The sequence below is a fragment of the Papilio machaon genome, chromosome 18 (genome assembly GCF_912999745.1).
Source record: "Papilio machaon chromosome 18, ilPapMach1.1, whole genome shotgun sequence".
NCBI classification, from domain to species: Eukaryota; Metazoa; Arthropoda; class Insecta; order Lepidoptera; family Papilionidae; genus Papilio; species Papilio machaon.
The window spans coordinates 5,187,350-5,205,484 of NC_060003.1; the positions used below are offsets into that span (position 1 = coordinate 5,187,350).

General features: G+C 33.2%; 1 protein-coding gene across 1 annotated transcript in view; it reads right to left on the reverse strand.

The window, feature by feature from the left end:
- Positions 1 to 17,913, reverse strand: part of LOC106707708 — a 164,165-nt gene extending 146,252 nt beyond the window's left edge. The window contains exon 1 of the mRNA XM_045682226.1: positions 17,468 to 17,913. The gene's annotated coding sequence lies outside the window, so the exon portion shown is untranslated. The remainder of the gene's footprint in view (positions 1 to 17,467) is intronic.
- Positions 17,914 to 18,135: the final 222 nt, after the last annotated feature.

An 18,135-nucleotide genomic window follows, 5' to 3' on the forward strand; every position in this document is an offset into this window, starting at 1 on the left:
CAAGAAATTGTCCCTACAATAACACAGTTTCACAGGTTAGAAAGAGTAACCTTTTCTGTTAACTTGGTTTTCTGTAATGTTTAACTGTAGATTTACTAATTAACACCAATTAAAAATATTAGATAATTTGCTTAAACATTGTATTGAAATATAACATAGTATTTTTTTAAAATAAATGCTACATATTCAATCAATCATTTGATTCAATGGTTGCTATAATGCAAATGTCCATCAAAATGACAAGCATGATGAATTACATTCAAAGCCATGTCACTTTAAAAACGGAAATCACATACTTGATACACAAACAAGGGGATTAAATTTATAATCTTTTTATAAACGTTGTAACCACAATTTATAAACACATACATCATTTAAATTTCTCACGTAAGTAAAAATAACTTTAGTGAGAAAACATTACTTTTCTGTGAATTGATGTAATACGGAATTTTAAGCTTTCAGAACGCTACTAAGCATACTATTCCTGGAATTAAAATTTGAATAAATTGTTTAAATCATGAGACTTTGAACGGAACATAATTTGCACAAAAAAATACCTTCGCAAAAAATCGCATTTTTAGGTTACCATAATATACGTAGGAGCCCACAAAATATTAAAACAGCTACATCTAGTAAAAAATTCACCATTCTATTAAAATAAATATCATCGCTTTTTCTTTGCATTTATTCCACATATCAGTACTGTCTTGTAAGCATAGTATAACTTGTAATTAGGTAACATGAGCCACGTGTATTCAATATAAGCCCCACTAGAGTAACGTATTACTCAGCACTATGATGTCACAGCGAGCGTGTTATAAACGGGACGTATAAATAGACAATATCCTGATTGAAATAGCCTACGATACGTGACTCGCATCAATTGAGAACCTGAAAGCATTTCTATTTACACTGTACTAGGAAGTAATAGTACTCATCGTTACCAACCAAAAGCTGTTAAAGTTAAAACATTTTTCTGTTAGTTGCCATTATCAATAGACACCAATAGCCGGACTAAATCGATGGTTCATTTTATATACATCTTCCTACACGTGGTCGTTATTCTAGAAACTTCTCTATATTGGTCTCTACAAACTACCTCTCTAAGCCGTTATTATAAAGTTGAAGTTAAGAAAATATACCAAGAAAACTAACTTGTATTAATTTACTTCGAACAATTTTCTTAAAATGTACACAATACAATAAATGAATAGATTGCTAAAGAACAGGCTTTCGCAATCGATTGCTCCAATCCAATGTCGAGCTATTGTAAGCATTGTAAATAGTAATTTCTTATAGATATATAATGATCGCTTCATTAATAAGATATTATTAGTTAAACCACATCTGATTAATAGCTTTTAAAATAAATTATTTCAGTATTTAATTCCATGTTTGTTTCATAAGTTAATTAACAAGCAGAAATCAAAACGTCCAAGACAACTGCAATAGAAGTAATTTCATCAAAAAAAGCTTAATTCAAAATTGTCTAAAGACATGGCAACTAGAAAAAAAATCAGATATTGTTATTAACTATAATTCAGTTAACACTGAGTAACTTCCCGCAAATATAAGCAGTTCATCGCACCGCCTTGTAGGGGTTCCAACACTAGTAGTCTAGTGGTTTAAAGTTACAGCACGAGAATCTTTACACATATATTCGGTTAATAACCTTCAATACATGAACTTAAAAACACAAACAGAGTAAACTATCTTTCAATAACATTTATGAAAACTTATTCGACGTAAAATGTACATACATTATATGTAAATCGAAAAACATATTGGTAAATGGCGGGATTCAAACCTAGGACTTGCAGAAATCAAGTGCTTAATACCTGAGCTACCGACACTCTCTTTTTAAATATATACGACCAACTCATGTGTTATACAAGTTTACAAAGCAAAGTGACTTTATAAGATTTATATCCGTGAGAATGATACTTATCTCACTATGTTCTGTGTATTTAACAACCAACACATGGTACACTTTAGCAAGGACTAAAGTGATGTGAACTGAAAAAAAGTTAGAACATTCTATACTATTCAGTAAAGTAAACATCTTGTTAACAATAAAAATTCAGACATCTAGACCACATAAAGAGGCGTGTCGAATACAATTCGATAGACGGTCAATAACTTTGGTCATCGTGAGATCGTTCGCGTCAACAAACATTACGCCACTACGTCGGTAGCGTGCCAGATAACCAAATGTAGGTTAGTAACACTTTAGTAGCAGTTAACAACCAACCAAGTACCAGGCAATAGACGCTTTGTTTACGATATTATCGATTGCTGCTTTCGAAAGCAGTGACAAGCGAGAAATATTCGAATTAGATCGCTGGATGACAAACATTGCTGTAAATTAGTTATTTGATGAGAACAGAAGATGACTATAGATAATACTTAAATAAGGATAAACATTAAACGACGTAAACAACAAAAGCTCATATAATAAATCTATTAAATAAATATTAAGATATGTTATATTTTTTACACATCTTGCTTTATATTTATTTCTTAGCTATTGTTAATACAAAAATATGAAAGCAAATTAAAAAAATATTATTTTAAATTGAATTTAATGAAATCTGAAAATGTAAAACCACGCATTATTTAAGCTAGCAACCGAAATCAATTCTACTCACAATTAAATTACATTTATTTAGTTTAAATTTTAAAGTTGTGGAGTATTTATAGCTGATATTTATTATAAATACGCTTTTTCCTCAAAAATAAAACAATGTGAAAACCCACAAGTCATATTAAAATTTAACTATTATATATACAGTCAAAACCGTTTATAGCGACATCGTTTAGAACAACATACCGGTTAAATTGACCAAAATCAAAGGTCCTGGCTGAATGTTATTACATATCTTTCCTATTAATACCTGTCACCGGTTGTTACAACTATCGGTTTTTACGACTCAATATGAGTAGTCCCTTCGATGTCGTTATAACAGATTTTGACTGTATATATATATATATATATATATATATATATATATATATATATATATATATATATATATATATATATATATATATATATATATATATATATATATATATATATATATATTAATTTACCCAACAGAGTAAAACAGTCTCGCCTAGTCTGCGAAACTATTAAGACAAGTCGCTAAAAGGATTACAACGGAAATATAAAAACTAAATGAATCCAATCAAAACCAACCAAAGTAATAAAACTTTGATTAGATTTCCCTTGATAATAGGTTCGAGCATATCAGGTTTACAAAATGACATTACTTTAACAACATTGAAGTAAGATCTTTTATATCATACTGGCTTATTATAATTTACCCTGAATAAGATAAAATGATCATATACGGGTGTAGATAAAATCAGTATATTTAAAAACCTACATATAACTATTACTCAAACAGTACTGTACTCAATTTTAACGACTTTTAAGTGTGATTAATTTAATATTCAACTTTAGTAGACGCCAATGTATATCCATCACTTAGCAACCAATCGTCGTCGTTCGTTAAGGCCAACCAGGTAAAAAAATTAATTAAAACAAGAAGTATAACATAAACGTAAAGTTATGAAATATTTGTTCCACACGGTTGACTTCCGTGCGGCATATCGTAGCGAATCTTACATCCGCAATGGCAGAGCGCACAGGAGTGTAAATGTAATCTGAAATTTTTAGAACCACTGATCAAGACAATGACTCCCAAACATTAGCTAGTAAAATTAGCTACCATTGTTTCCCTGTTTTAAATGAATCGGACTAAATGTTATTAGTGACATTGTCACATAACAATAGTTATAACTTTCTTATACAATTATCACAAATTTTAATGATTCACCGAGGGTGTCTTTAAGGATATTTCTGGTCTGTAATTTACGATTATTATTAACTAACTTTTCGCGAAGCCTTCCGCGCGGAATTATAAAAAAACTTAATAAGTAGCCTACGTGTTTTTCCAGATTATGTTCTACTGTGCCAAATTACATCAAGATCCGTTCAGCCGTTCCGGAGATACCTTCAAACAAACGTCTATCCACCCACCTAAACATTTTTACTCGTATTTATAATATTAGTAAGAAGTAAAAAGGAGCAAATCTACACTAAGGGGATCATTTAAGTGATCATCAAACTATAAGCTTGGCTGTCTACTAGTCTTGTATATGAAAAATCAAGAATATTTAAGATCTTCGTTTTTTAGGTCGTGTATTCGCAGTCCACGTGATAAGAAAAATACGTTATACTTATTGGTATTCCAGCACGGGTCTTCCGACCGGTTTTATAGCGCCGACAAAGTTTAGAACTTCCGGTAACGCACGAGGGAAGTTCTTGCGGTCAAAGCGAGCCATATCACGTTACACTGTCAAGGATATTAAGACGAAGTTTTTAATAAACTTTATAGCATTTCTTTTTGGACTACAAACAGTTTTTAAATTAATAAAAGTGAGCCGTTGAAGCCATTTAAGACAGTGCAAAAAGAAATAATTAGTCGTAAGTGAGGTGCGATGACCGAAATAGTTTGCGTTGCTAATTTCACTCTCGTGAACGCAAAAATAGAATTCGATACACCATAGAATAAATGGATCCGGTTAAGAGATTTATGGCGTTTCGTTTTTATTTTTAAAAGATCAATATAACATTTCTGACGGAATTTACGCAGTACGCACATTGTTCGTTTAAAAATTATCTACTCTACATGATACATGATAGTATCTGCTAACAAAAGTGAAACTACCAAAGACTTTGATTGGCAACATCATTATATTTCATTCAAGATACATGTGTGAAAATTAATGACATTAATAAATAAGATAATATGTATCACATTAACAAATCGTTACAATGAAAACGAAAGTCGTATTCATAATAACCCTAACCCGAGACGATGCCTCTATGTTGAATAAGCATCGAAAGTAAGGTTCGGGTATTTGTTCCGATTGCATCGAGACACGCCGCGCCGTCATACCTTTTTATATAATGCAACACATACACGCCAAATTAAAAGTATCTCTAACACCTAGGTTATAAGATTTAAATTAACTTGTTGCTTATTTAGCAGGTGAACTTAGCCGTACTTCGCAACACAATGGGATTTAGGGACGTAAGTTATAAATGTCTGAGACGATCGCACGCTGTGAACAATATCCTCGCTAATATTTATACCCTCACTTTCGCTTAGTCGCGGTAGTTCATAGATTATCTCAAAGAATGCTGTAAGAAGTCACGCTTAGGCCCGGAACGATAGTAAAAACTACACAATAGCAAAATCGTACCACTGACTCGGTTGAATTGTTAAACGTTTTTTTCATAAACAAGCTGGTGCATTAACTATCTGTTAAGCCACACCTAAAATACTTACAATTACAGTTATGGACTGAATTCTAATAAAGGCTGATCCGTGGACCTATTACGAATATTTGTGACAATCACCTTCGTATCTTCATCAATTTAGAATGTACTTTACGCCCTATAGGGAGTTGCACAAATTTGAATTCAATTTTTGTCACAAATATGCTACCCCACTGAGGCCTGAGGTCTGAGGCCCACCGAGGAGTAAATGATTGAAGAATCGTCAGTAGGTATGTAGATTGCTCATTTAACCTTTGAATTGCAATTATCTTTCTAAATCGTACGTTGATTTAATGGTCACGTTCTATATAAAATTTTCACATATCTAAAATACATAATTTGAAGAAAGCGAGAACAGAAAGCGGGCAATTATGTCGCAGCAAGAAAATTTTCTTCCCGGGTGAAAGCAGAATACTAATACTTTCCCGAACATCTTCACATCATCGTGCGAGATGCAAATACACGTATAATTATATTAAACCAATGGATATTTTCAAACTACTTTCTAACATAAACTCCAATTATCTACTTGTTTATAGAGCACACTGCAAAACACATAAAAGTAATAATCCTAAACTATAAAATATTACTTGAGAAATACAAATAAATACAACAATAATAATTAGGTACTCCACAAGTAGGTACCTATAACTTAAAATTTTTAATAATGAAAATTACCAAATAAGGTTTTAAAATTAATAAAATTAAGAACGGCTTAACTCACATATGATCTTCCGGTGAAGGCACCGACTAGTTTTGGACCCGTCGGGGGTCTGGGGGTCCAACAGACCTTCGCGGTTGCGTCGCGTCAGTGCGAGACGCGAAGCGAACGAGATCTCAAAATAAACATTCGCCCTGAAGATGGACCCCCGACTGGTGCGAAACTAGTCGGTGCCGTCACCGGACTATCATACGTAAGTTAAGCCAATATTAATTAATTTATTACCTCTCACGAAAGTTTAAACAATTTAAATAGGTTTTACCTTCAATGCAATGACATTTAACACCTACTGTGTTACTTGCAATGTCAGCTGCTTACCTGAAAATAAAATAAAACAATTTAATATACCATTAATTAAAACAAACAACATAATCCGTTAACAGACTACATACAATAAAATTATTTACAAATTCGAACATATCACTAAAGGTGTATTGTTTTACATTGTTGTAAGAAAGCAAGTCATTCACTCTCAAAACAATTGGCTTCATCTTGACATATTACATTTAACCCTGGTCTTCATATCTGTTTTAAAAGAGAATGAAATAACAATCGTAGCAATGAAATTCCACGGTTACATATTATGCATTGTATTTTACACACGAACGTTCATTCAAAAGATTAATTCGCAAATATTGCGAACAGACGTCAACTGGTACGGGGTGTTCCTACCAGATGTTTTGGTCACCTGGTAAAGATTCCAGATCGATCGATGTGATCGTTTTCGGTTATAAGGCTTTAACTTCACGTTTTTGACATACTGGCGTAAACTAAAAACACAAGTGTTACTAACATTTTAATGTTAGTAACGCATTATTTTAATAATAAAAAAAAAACTTTCTATATTCTTCATTTAATCTGTAAACAGTGGTTACACAGTAAGGCATTAATAATTTAACATCTTTTTATATTTTATAATCCATTAAACATTATGAAGTAGCCAAGATTGAGGTCACGGTTGCCGTGCTCGCTTCGTGTGTGGGCGACACATCAACACAGTCTTTGAAGCAATTTGTTATCTAAAATATGTAATTTATGTTTAACACCTTGGAGAATGTTCTGCCTGATATTACATGTCACGGTACGACTTAAAGCAAATTGCCGATAAATTAAAAAGTCAAGTTAAAAAAAAATTATTGAAGACGAATAGAAATGCAGGCTTTTATTAACATATTGTACAAATTTTTACCGGCAATGGAAATAAAATTTGCAAATATTTACTTTACAGTTACTGGTATGAATTTGCACTATACGTGTGTAAAAACGTGTACATAGACTACTTACTGCATTAAAAGTTCGCTATCTCACATAGAGATGGTGTATTTAATTTATAGTGGTTTTTAATGTAAACCAAGCATAGCCGCTATAAAAAACAATGCTCATTGAGGCGCGAATGGCGTCAGTTTAGCTCCGTTTATGGCCGGACCGGGGTCAAGAAGTACTCGCAGTACGCGACAGTTGTTGCTCATACAGCTTTAATGTAAAAAATAATAATGAACTTGGAAAGTTCACTCCTAACTTAGGGTAGAACCCCTCGGTGCGGACGTGACCTGAAAACGACGTGAATCGTACAAATTACAACATATTAACAATGATATTTATAAAGTTTTTAGTTAGTTGCTTTACACATAGTGAGTCTATTAAAACTATATATATAATGGACAGAGACCACAGGCTACCATTAGGCGCGGTCTTGACACAACTATCCGTTTTCTTGTACATTCATACATCGAAATTCGTTCATTCATACTCAAAAATTCGTTTTGAATTCTCTCAATACCGCTCTACTTAAATATAAAAACATTTGAAGGAAAGTAGGTCCACGTGGTAAATTATCATCAAGGAAAATTGTATACTCGAACCATAATATAATGTAATAAAACATTTATTGAAATCTCATAAAACACTAACAGCATGGTATCAATTCTTGATGTACCATTAAAGCAGTCACCGATAGTAATTCTCACCATTTCCCGTAGAATTTTCTCAGGCTTTCCTTTATGAACTAGATCGATGATCGATTTATTGTACTGATCATAGCAATAAAATAATACATAGAACAATATATATTTTATAGTACAATAATGTTCCGTACTCAGGTAAAAAGGGAGTGAATTCAATATTACGGTTGATAAAGATGTATGGAAGAGTGACATACTGCCGACCCTCCATAGGGAATAAGATAGTCTGATGACTGGAACACATGTTACACAAATAAATCAAAAAACATGCTCGCAAATTGACCGACAATAACATTTTAATAATATTTTTTCAATGTCATTATCACTCTTACAATCAGCAATCTTACAATCTAATCTCATCGATTAAGTCCGATTAGGAAATGGCAAGGACGTCTGAGTTTTTATATTCATACGGCTGAAAAATGATGTTATCACACGTGGATGTAAAACTGGAGCGCTATAGCACTATTTATTTAAAAAACAATACTTTTAATCAAACAATAAAACAGCCGTATCACGTACCAAAATAAACGAAAACACTCTCCCCACTAGTAAATCTATGAATTAGCATCTCCAATGCTTTTATCTCCCGTATTAACCATTTAAAGTGATAGTAATTGATGATTAAACATGTTTCGTTTAACCGGTTATCGGTATACCTAACGGAACCGTTTACGTTTGACAGCAGCAGATAAATACAGTGTACATAACGAACTTTATGTATCCTATTTATTACCCAAATACAAACATAATGTTTTTTCTGCCATACTCAGACGTTATTACGGTCACTATAGGATTTTATAAAACAAATCTACACCAGTGCAACTACTTAAGGGATTGTATAAGTTGCCATTAAATGAGTTTGGTCTTTAGAAAGATGTTGTGTCCGAGATTAGACTTGAGCGCTTATATCATCCCTTAAGATATGGGAAAAAATCGACTTATAGAATCTTCGACTTACAAGAAATCCGCAAAATCAATATTTTTTACTAACTCCGGACTTACATTGTCAGATTTTTTACATCCAGTTATCGAATATAAATATGTACTAAAATAACTATGTATGAAAATATTATATATTTTATTCGAGTTGCAAAGTCGTTTTTTTTTTCGATTAACTGAAAATTTCGACTTAACGATGAAATCGAATCAAATAAAACACTTGTATTAATAAATATTTTAGTCTCTGTTTTAACTAGGAGAATAAAAGGGATGACAATATGTATTAAATGTAATACAACTGACAGAGGAGTTCTACAGTTAAACGAGTACAAGAGACATTAAACACTAGCATAGCGAACAAAGAGTGGTTCAAACGTTCCCAGGAGCATAAGTCTGAATACGACAGAATAATTACAGGAAAGTGATGAATAATTACTAGTTTTATTGTAAACATCGCACAGCACCCGGCAGTAGTCGACACGGAACAAACTGACCCTTTATTCAACTCGATCTTTACGCTCATGTTAAATAACAGCCTTTGAAATCAATTCACTTAAGCACTTATAAGTCACTGTAAGTCGTTTGTGAAGTTCTGAATTGCAAGATAATATTGAGTATAAAACAAATCGTACAGAGTATTGTTTTCTTCCGTAGCTTTCTAATAATAAAATGATTAAAATAGAAACAACGGTACCCAACATGAAGAGATAAAAGGAAAGCTGAACCAACCTGAAGGCGGGACAAAATAATGGCATAAAATAATGCAAAAAAAATGTAGAATTAACTAACGAATTGAACTGAAAACAAACGAATAAAACCTTTAGCTCATACTTGAATGGAAATGAAATAATTGTTTCATTATGAACATAAAAATGAAAACTACAAACCATTAGTTTCCGAGCCCAAAATATCCGTTTAAAACATATCGTTATCTCTGTTTTGTCAATAATAATAATATGGACGAAGATATGTTTTTTACCGAGATTTCGATCTCAGAAACCAACGATAAAAGAAGCTGATATAAACTTTCTTTACTAAATACAATTCTTTCGTCTGCAGTACAGTACGATGATTCACTTTTTAACCAAACAGACGGACATCCGTCAATCTTTTTACGGTAGACTGTGGGCGGTATAATTATACGTTATAAATTGTTTATCGACTATCATTCATAATTATAATGATTTTTTACATTAATTTTAAATATAGATTACTTAGTTTTAAAAGAAAATCTAACTTTAAATAAAAATTAAACTTCAAATTATAGTTTGTGAGACTATACATTTTCTATTAATATAACAAATAACATTGCATAAGTAAAAAAAAAATCTTAAGATAGTTATCGTAGTATTAACTTATAATTCTGAAATAACAGTCCAAAATTCAAGGAGATAATTCGAGTTAAGGAAGAGAAATGTTCCGAAAGAGTCCCGATTATTGACCTCTGAATATCAAGCCTTTGTACTGTGCGATGCATTCGCATTGCTGTTCAACTTGAACATGTTTTGTGACTCATCACATGACAATCGACTCACAGTTAACTTCAAGGTCAAAGTGAAATATCACATTTAATACTTTTTCCAATTATAAATCTTGTCCATTGCACCTTTTACAAATTGTGTTGGAAAAATTGCAAACTGCATGTTAATTCTTTCAAAGTAAATGTTACACGTGTATTATTTCTCACCATCTGTTACGTGGTGGGTGTTATAATAAATGCTTAATACCATTTTTACAAAGGAAATTATTCGTTTTTAATTCTCGTTTGACGTTATCGGTTGGACGAAGGCTGCAAATGTTCCATCTTTTAGACCATTCTTGGGAAAGGCTAAAATTAAAAATGCTACTCTTACCAATATTATAAATGCGAATGTTTGGATGGATGTTTGTTTGAAGGTATCTCCGGAACGGCTCAACGGATCTTAATGAAATTTGGCACAGATGTAGAGCATAGTCTGGAAGAACATATAGGCTACAAATGAAGTTTTTTTTTTAAATTCCGCAGGGACGGAGTTGCGGGCGACAGCTAGTACATTAATAACTATTCATGACATTCTTTTAGTTCGAGTCCGTGAAAGAAACCTCTATAGCAGAGTGGACATGGCAACACGTTATATAAATAATATTGTTAACCAACTTTGTTGAATAAAAGGTGGACTACCTATATAAAGCTTTATACAGGAAGGTCCGTAACCACCAAATAAATTTAGGTCAATATATACTTGAATTCCACAATTGCTTTACAAAACTAGGCACAAAATATAAATATATATCCACACCTTTTGTGTGATAAAACTGAATAACAACGGGAAGGAAATTAATATAATTTAAGCAACAAAAACAATCGACAGGAAATGAATATTGAACTCGAACATATTTATACATAAGTAATACGAAGTATGCAGTCGTTAAGTGAGGTGCACGTTTCAACGATATCGAATATCAAGGTTGTCGAGGCAATCGTAAAAACTGTGAAGTCGCACTCCAACAATTCAATTGCTTTTGTTGCTAAGCATCCTCTATTTTATATGTTAACTACAACGCACACCCGTAACTAAGAGGTGTGGGCAGAGATCATAGAATTCCATTTGCCGCAGTCCTGGCACACTTCTATCTCCTCTACGCATGCTCGTCAGTTTCAGATGCTGAATACGACTAAATAGCAGACCTTTAATCGACAGAGGAGGGGACGCACAGAAAGGTATATATTTCTATCCTACGCGTGCCCTCCTCCGTCAAATCCACTTCCCCTTCCCATCCTTTCCTTAGAAGAAAAGAGAGAGAAGGAAAAGGGGATTGAAATTTTATTTAAAATTAATTAATTAGGCCTCCGGCACGCACACTCATCAGACAGACATAGGAAACGCACAAATGCCCATTAATTAAACGATTCGTCAAATATAGCTTACAATTTTTTCATAGTCCTGAGAACATTTTTTATTTATAGTGTAGTATACGCGCGAGTAGTGAGGTTTAACAGCGCAATTAGTATGAAAATGTTTCGTCTCGCACCGAGAACTGTTGTTACGTTTGTGTGAAGTAAGTGGAAACCGCTCGCTGGACTTTTTATTTGCTTATTTTGAACATAATTTGTGTATTAACTATTGTATACATTCAAAGCTAACACTATAACCTGAATTTAATCTTTAAATTCTAATAAGTCAAGCTATCGTGTAGTTTTATTGGAACGAAGTTCCTTATCGCGCGTTGTGAAAGGGGGCTAGACGGAAAAAATTCTTACGAAAAGTTGTCACGACACTTTTTGCTATAGTAAGTATGTTAACGACGAATGAGCGCTACTTCACCAAGGCAACGACGTGACAATATATAACGAAAATTCATAGAAATAAAATGTACTTCTTGTGAAGACTTAAGTTTTTTATTCATAGAATAAACATTGGTTCCTTCACTAATTAATAGAAAGGAACTTCGTTCCATCCGGGTGTCCCTTGACACCTCTCAAGTTTTTTTTTTCTGCATTAATCTTACTAATGTTATAAATGCGAATGTTTAGAAGTTAGATGGATGGATGAATGTTTGAAGGTATCTCTGGAACGGCTCACCGGATCTCAGTGAAATGACACAGATGTAGAACATAAGTCTGGAAAAACACATAGGCTTACTTATTAAACTTAGGCTTACTACAACAAAACACTTATTACGTTTTATTTTAATTCCGCGCGGACGGAGTCGCAGGCGACAGCTATTATAAGCATAAAGAGGGAAGATTTGATTGTTTGTTTACATTAAATAGATTCCAAAACTACTGAGTGGATTTGAAATTTCTTTCATTGTTGGGAAGCTACATAATCCCCGTGTATTTATTACTAGATTTTTTTACATTACGCTCGGACGAAATCGCGGGCAACTGCTAATGGAAAAAAATATCATGAGTTAAAATTCAATCTTAACTATTTAATTAAAATGGAATCTATGTCTTAGAATATTAAATAAAAAAACAGTACTTGTATATCTAACCTGACGAGTTTATTTCATTTGTTCCAGTGCGGACCATGAAGCGTTATAAATCATTATAATACAGATTTTCCTTATACCAAAGCATTAAATTCTACCAGTAGTCAGTGTAAAGATCTTAAGCTATGCTTAGTATACACTTTTGTATTCCTGACTTGCGAAATATCAAGATATTTTTATACTAAATGTAACTAAATGAAATATTACACTGATCAAAGAAAAAAATAAAAACAAAAGACGATGTACTAAATTTGCTTACCCTCTTCATTCCAAGTCACTAAATTTCGATAACTTTTCAAAGGGGCGAAGCTTTTATTTCCACGGGTTTTTCCTCACAATTTGCCTTTAAATGAGTAATCAATGACTCAACTTACATATTCAGCTGTCCTGTATGGACATTATGAACTAAGACGGTATTACACTGTTCACACACAAGTCAAAGAAATTTATTTCCTACCCATTTCTATGATAAGCCTTGACTTGACTTGATTAAGAAAACTTGACTTAGCAAGTGGGAAGTGAATTTAATTTTGACTTTACGATCTATCAAAATAATCTAAAGCGAGCCATTGATGCGGTATATTGAGCCCATAATTACATTGTGGGGTGGGGCACGGAGAAGAGGCACGAGCACAGTATTAACATATATCGAGGGGCGTACCCACACGCCTCAGGGTGAAATTGCTTCATAAACTATGAATAAATCTCTTATGTATCGCAATATATTACTGAACATAACTTAAATATTCAATATTAAGTTGCATTTTTTAAATTGAATTGTTATTGAATTAGTTTAACCGACTTACGCTGACAGCCGATATGCAAAAGAAAATAGTAGTTGATACCAAAAAATAATTATTAATTAATATGAATGTACAAGAAAGGAGACTCAGGACAGTCCATTCCTGACTGCGCAAATGGAGGTCTTTTATGTTGTAGGGTAACATTTAGATGACACGTTAGCTTTTTGTTTATCTTTATATTCACTTATTAACCTAATTTATTTTATTTACTGCATATTAAATACAAAAACAGTCCATCTAAAGTTTAATCTCTATAATTGTATTAACCTACATCCTCTATATAATTCGTATCGACTCCGTACAACAAAGCGTTTTTATTTATTACTTACAGATTTTGTATGCAATAATGATCCAACATTTTATTAAATGTAAACACTTCTACCACCAATTGATAATATAACCTTGGGCAGCCTCATCATTTTGCAAATTAACAATGAATAGATCGAAGAAACAAGTTTCTTACAATGATAACATTTTAGTAAAGCAAAAAATCAGATACAAACAGGGTAAAATGTTCGGTAATCAGGGCATAAAATTGAAGATGCATTGCTCATTGATATAGCAGTTACGCATGGCCACTCACACAACTAGCGCTGGATGAAAAGTGGTAATACAGATGAATGACATCTTTCTAATATTACAAATGCGAATGTTTGGATGGATGGATAGATGGATGGATGTTTGTTTGAAGGTACCTATTTCCAAAACGGCTGCATGGATCTCGCTGACATTCGACATAGATGTAGAACATAGTTTGGAAAAACACATAGGCTAAGTTTTTTCTTTTAAATCCGCGCGGACGGAGTCGCGGGCAATAGCTAGTGTCATATAGAAAATAAAACGGAACACCAGTGATCACCTAAATAACACGTACGTAAATGCAAGTGTGGGAAGTGGTGTTTTACGAGAAAACTATCGTGTGCAGAGACACGGTTAGCATCTGTGGGAAACTGGGTCGGCACGTTTGATTCATAACCGGAAATTATTAACATTATATTAACACATTTATTTCTTTAATATATGACGTTTGTGTTACGAATATAATTAACCTTACACTATAAATATTTATGGTTAAATGCTTTAAGGTGCAAGAACCAGTTATGGACACGTTTTATTTCTAGGTATTTTGTTTTGAAATTTATTAATTAATCTATTTGTTTCTATTCCGAAGTTAGATAAATCCCATAATTATTATTTACTTAGTAAACACTTAGCAAAATATAGTTCATACATCAAATCACAGAATTCCGAAGTGAAAATAGCTCGACATTAATGGCTCACGAGGCGCAATATTTTGTATAGTTCGTGATGTGGAGGTCAAGAAGTCGACATGGAGAGATTCGGATTTGACTTCAGTTATAGGATATCAATCTGCAGGGGTCAGATTAAGGGCACGGTACAACATGAACCGAATGGTAATATGCAAATAAACCGTTTAAATAAACGTTAGTTGAAAATATTTTACTAATCTATATCTATATATCTATCTATATATATAAAAGAAAGTCGTGTTAGTTACACCATTTATAACTCAAGAACGGCTGAATCGATTTGACTAAAAATTGGTGGGCAGGTAGCTTAGAACCAGGAAAAGGACATAGGATAAGTTTTACCCCGTTTTCTATTTTTTTTTTATTCCGCGCGGACGGAGTCGCGGGTAAAAGCTAGTATATATATAAAAGAAAGTCGTGTTAGTTACACCATTTATAACTCAAGAACGGCTGAATCGATTTGACTGAAAATTGGTGGGCAGGTAGCTTAGAACCAGGAAAAGGACATAGGATAATTTTTACCCCGTTTTCTATTTTTTATTCCGCGCGGACGGAGTCGCGGGTAAAAGCTAGTATCTTATATTTCATGTTACAACGTTACATATGCTTCGCTGTAGTACATAAAAGAGTAACTTTAATAATCAGTTCCTGTACAAGTAAGTTAGTAAATAACAATAAAAACCGGTTGAATTCAGTTACCAGTATCCGACAAAGATACACAATGATAATAAAGTAAGGTATCAAAAACTAATTGAAATCTAATCTGTTAATAGAAAAAAAAAGTACGCGACACAAAACCGATTGCAAAAAATAACCACAACGCCGAATTCAAATGTGGTCACGTTTTAAATAATTGATCAATTTTAGCATACATTAATAACAATCAAAAGCCAGTCAATAAACCTTAGATTTTAAAAGACAGGATAAATAAAAACGAATTATAAGTTCTATAAATTGTTTGTTTGTGTGCTGGTCGCTGTTTCAATGATACGTAAGTCTCTGCATGATATGCACGGTGTGACTGTCATCTTAACCCCCGCGAATAGTGGCAGAATTTAGTGCAATGGCGGTTCTTTGCCTAGTCCGTTTCTCTATATTCAAAGCAATAGTTACAGCGGTACAAGAAATTACAATTTAGTTCGCATTCCCATCGAGTATAATCCGTCTAAAGTAATTTCGCACACAATAGAGGACCGAGGTATTGAATTCGGATAGATTCGCAATTAACCGATTCTGACCTACTATCTGGCATTTCGAAGCGTTTCATTCTCGACAATTAATTTCAAATCGATCGTAAGCTTTATTACTGTTTCAATAATATAGAAAGCAACTGCAAAATTAAAGTAGAAACGTAAAGTAGAAGAACTTTTTATTTACCAAATGACAAAAAAAAAATCCGTTATATTATAATTTTCACAACTTGATTTTAGTGCATTTACAATAATTATTTAATGAAGTACTAGCTGTCTCCCGCGACTCCGTCCGCGCGGAATTATAAAAGAAACTCAATAAATAGCCTATGTGTTCTTTCAGACTATATTCTACATCTGTGCCAAATTTCATCAAGATCCGTTGAGCCGTTTCGGAGATACCTTCAACCAAACAAACATCCATCCATCTAAACATTCCCATTTATAACATTAGTAAGATGAAATCGTTTTCACTTATTACATTAATTTTAAATTTTACGTTAATCTATAGTATTCAATAGTAATAAAAAATAAAAATATTTTTGGTAATTTTTTTATCGACTAACCAAATGGGAAATACTACCAATAAAATATGTTGATGATTAATTTACAGTTGAATCATTAAACACCAAGAGTGCAATTATTTTTACGCTATTTTCTCCGGCCTCGATTTGTAGATTTAGTCACTTTTCACTTCAGTTTCCTGTTTAGGAAAACTTGTCACGCATTAAGACAACTTCTCCGTTTGACATTGACTTACATCTGAGAGAACGACCATGTTCATTAATTTTAAATATATAATAAAGGCTTTGGACGTTAAAAGATAAAAATGAAAGTTAACAAACAAAACATTTTAAGGCTAATCTTTGCATAAACTTTTGTTTGTAATAACAATACAATCGAATATTTTGCCAGGATTTTACACTGTACTAGATTTCCTTTTTCTTAATATTACTTTCATACTATTCAAATATTATTTAAAGAAAACAAACTGATTTATGTTAGAGGCGTGTACAAGATTTTAATTGGTTAAGGAGCTTACTTGATTCGAACTTGACACAGTATCAAGTATTGTATCACGTGATCATGTATGCAACATATCGACGTACTAAATTCGTACTCCGCTAGCAAATTTAAAAGCCGACGACCCGTCATTTGTTTTATTCAATATTTGAATGTTAGAATCAAAACGATATAATCGTTATAGTCGTAGAAAGATAATTTTTTAGCATTTACAGATTCAGTGTAACTTACCGTGCATTAAGTGGTTGACATGAGGAATACAGTGTGCAACTGCTATGGTCGCATGAACTCAATCATAAAACAATTTCTCGCATTCGCTTTAGAGAAAACGGTACGAGCGTCTTGTAACATACGACACGATGACAAAGACACTTTCCACTAAATACAAACTTCCACAATGCACTGATGTAGCACTAATTCCGCTATAACAACACTTGGAAGCTTACACACGTTTCTTCACAGTTATCTGTTAAGGCACAGGCGTAACAGCGTGAAGCAATATCACCTTCGAATCGCAATGCGAAATTTGAACGGCCAACAAGAGTTCGCTTAAAAGCGACAGTTAAACCGACTTTACCGGTCGGAAACGTTCCAAATTAAAATTCGGAAAGATGTTTTTATAAAAGCGACGCAAAGTTTTTTAAACACGAGTGAGCTGCGCGGGTGGCGCGAGCAAACTGAGGCGCCGCCGTGCTGCGGAACGACGCGTCCGAGCGCGTGGACTTCAAACCCATTACACTGCCAAGTTAAGTGATCGTCTACGAACCTACGGCTTGTTTTTGTGTCGGTGTACCATGTAAATTAGTAGGATAATAAGTTGCAAATATGCTCGTTGGCCACAAACATGGGCATATCAGGCTGGCAAGGCTATCGCGGAATGACTGCAGGCGTGCAAGCTG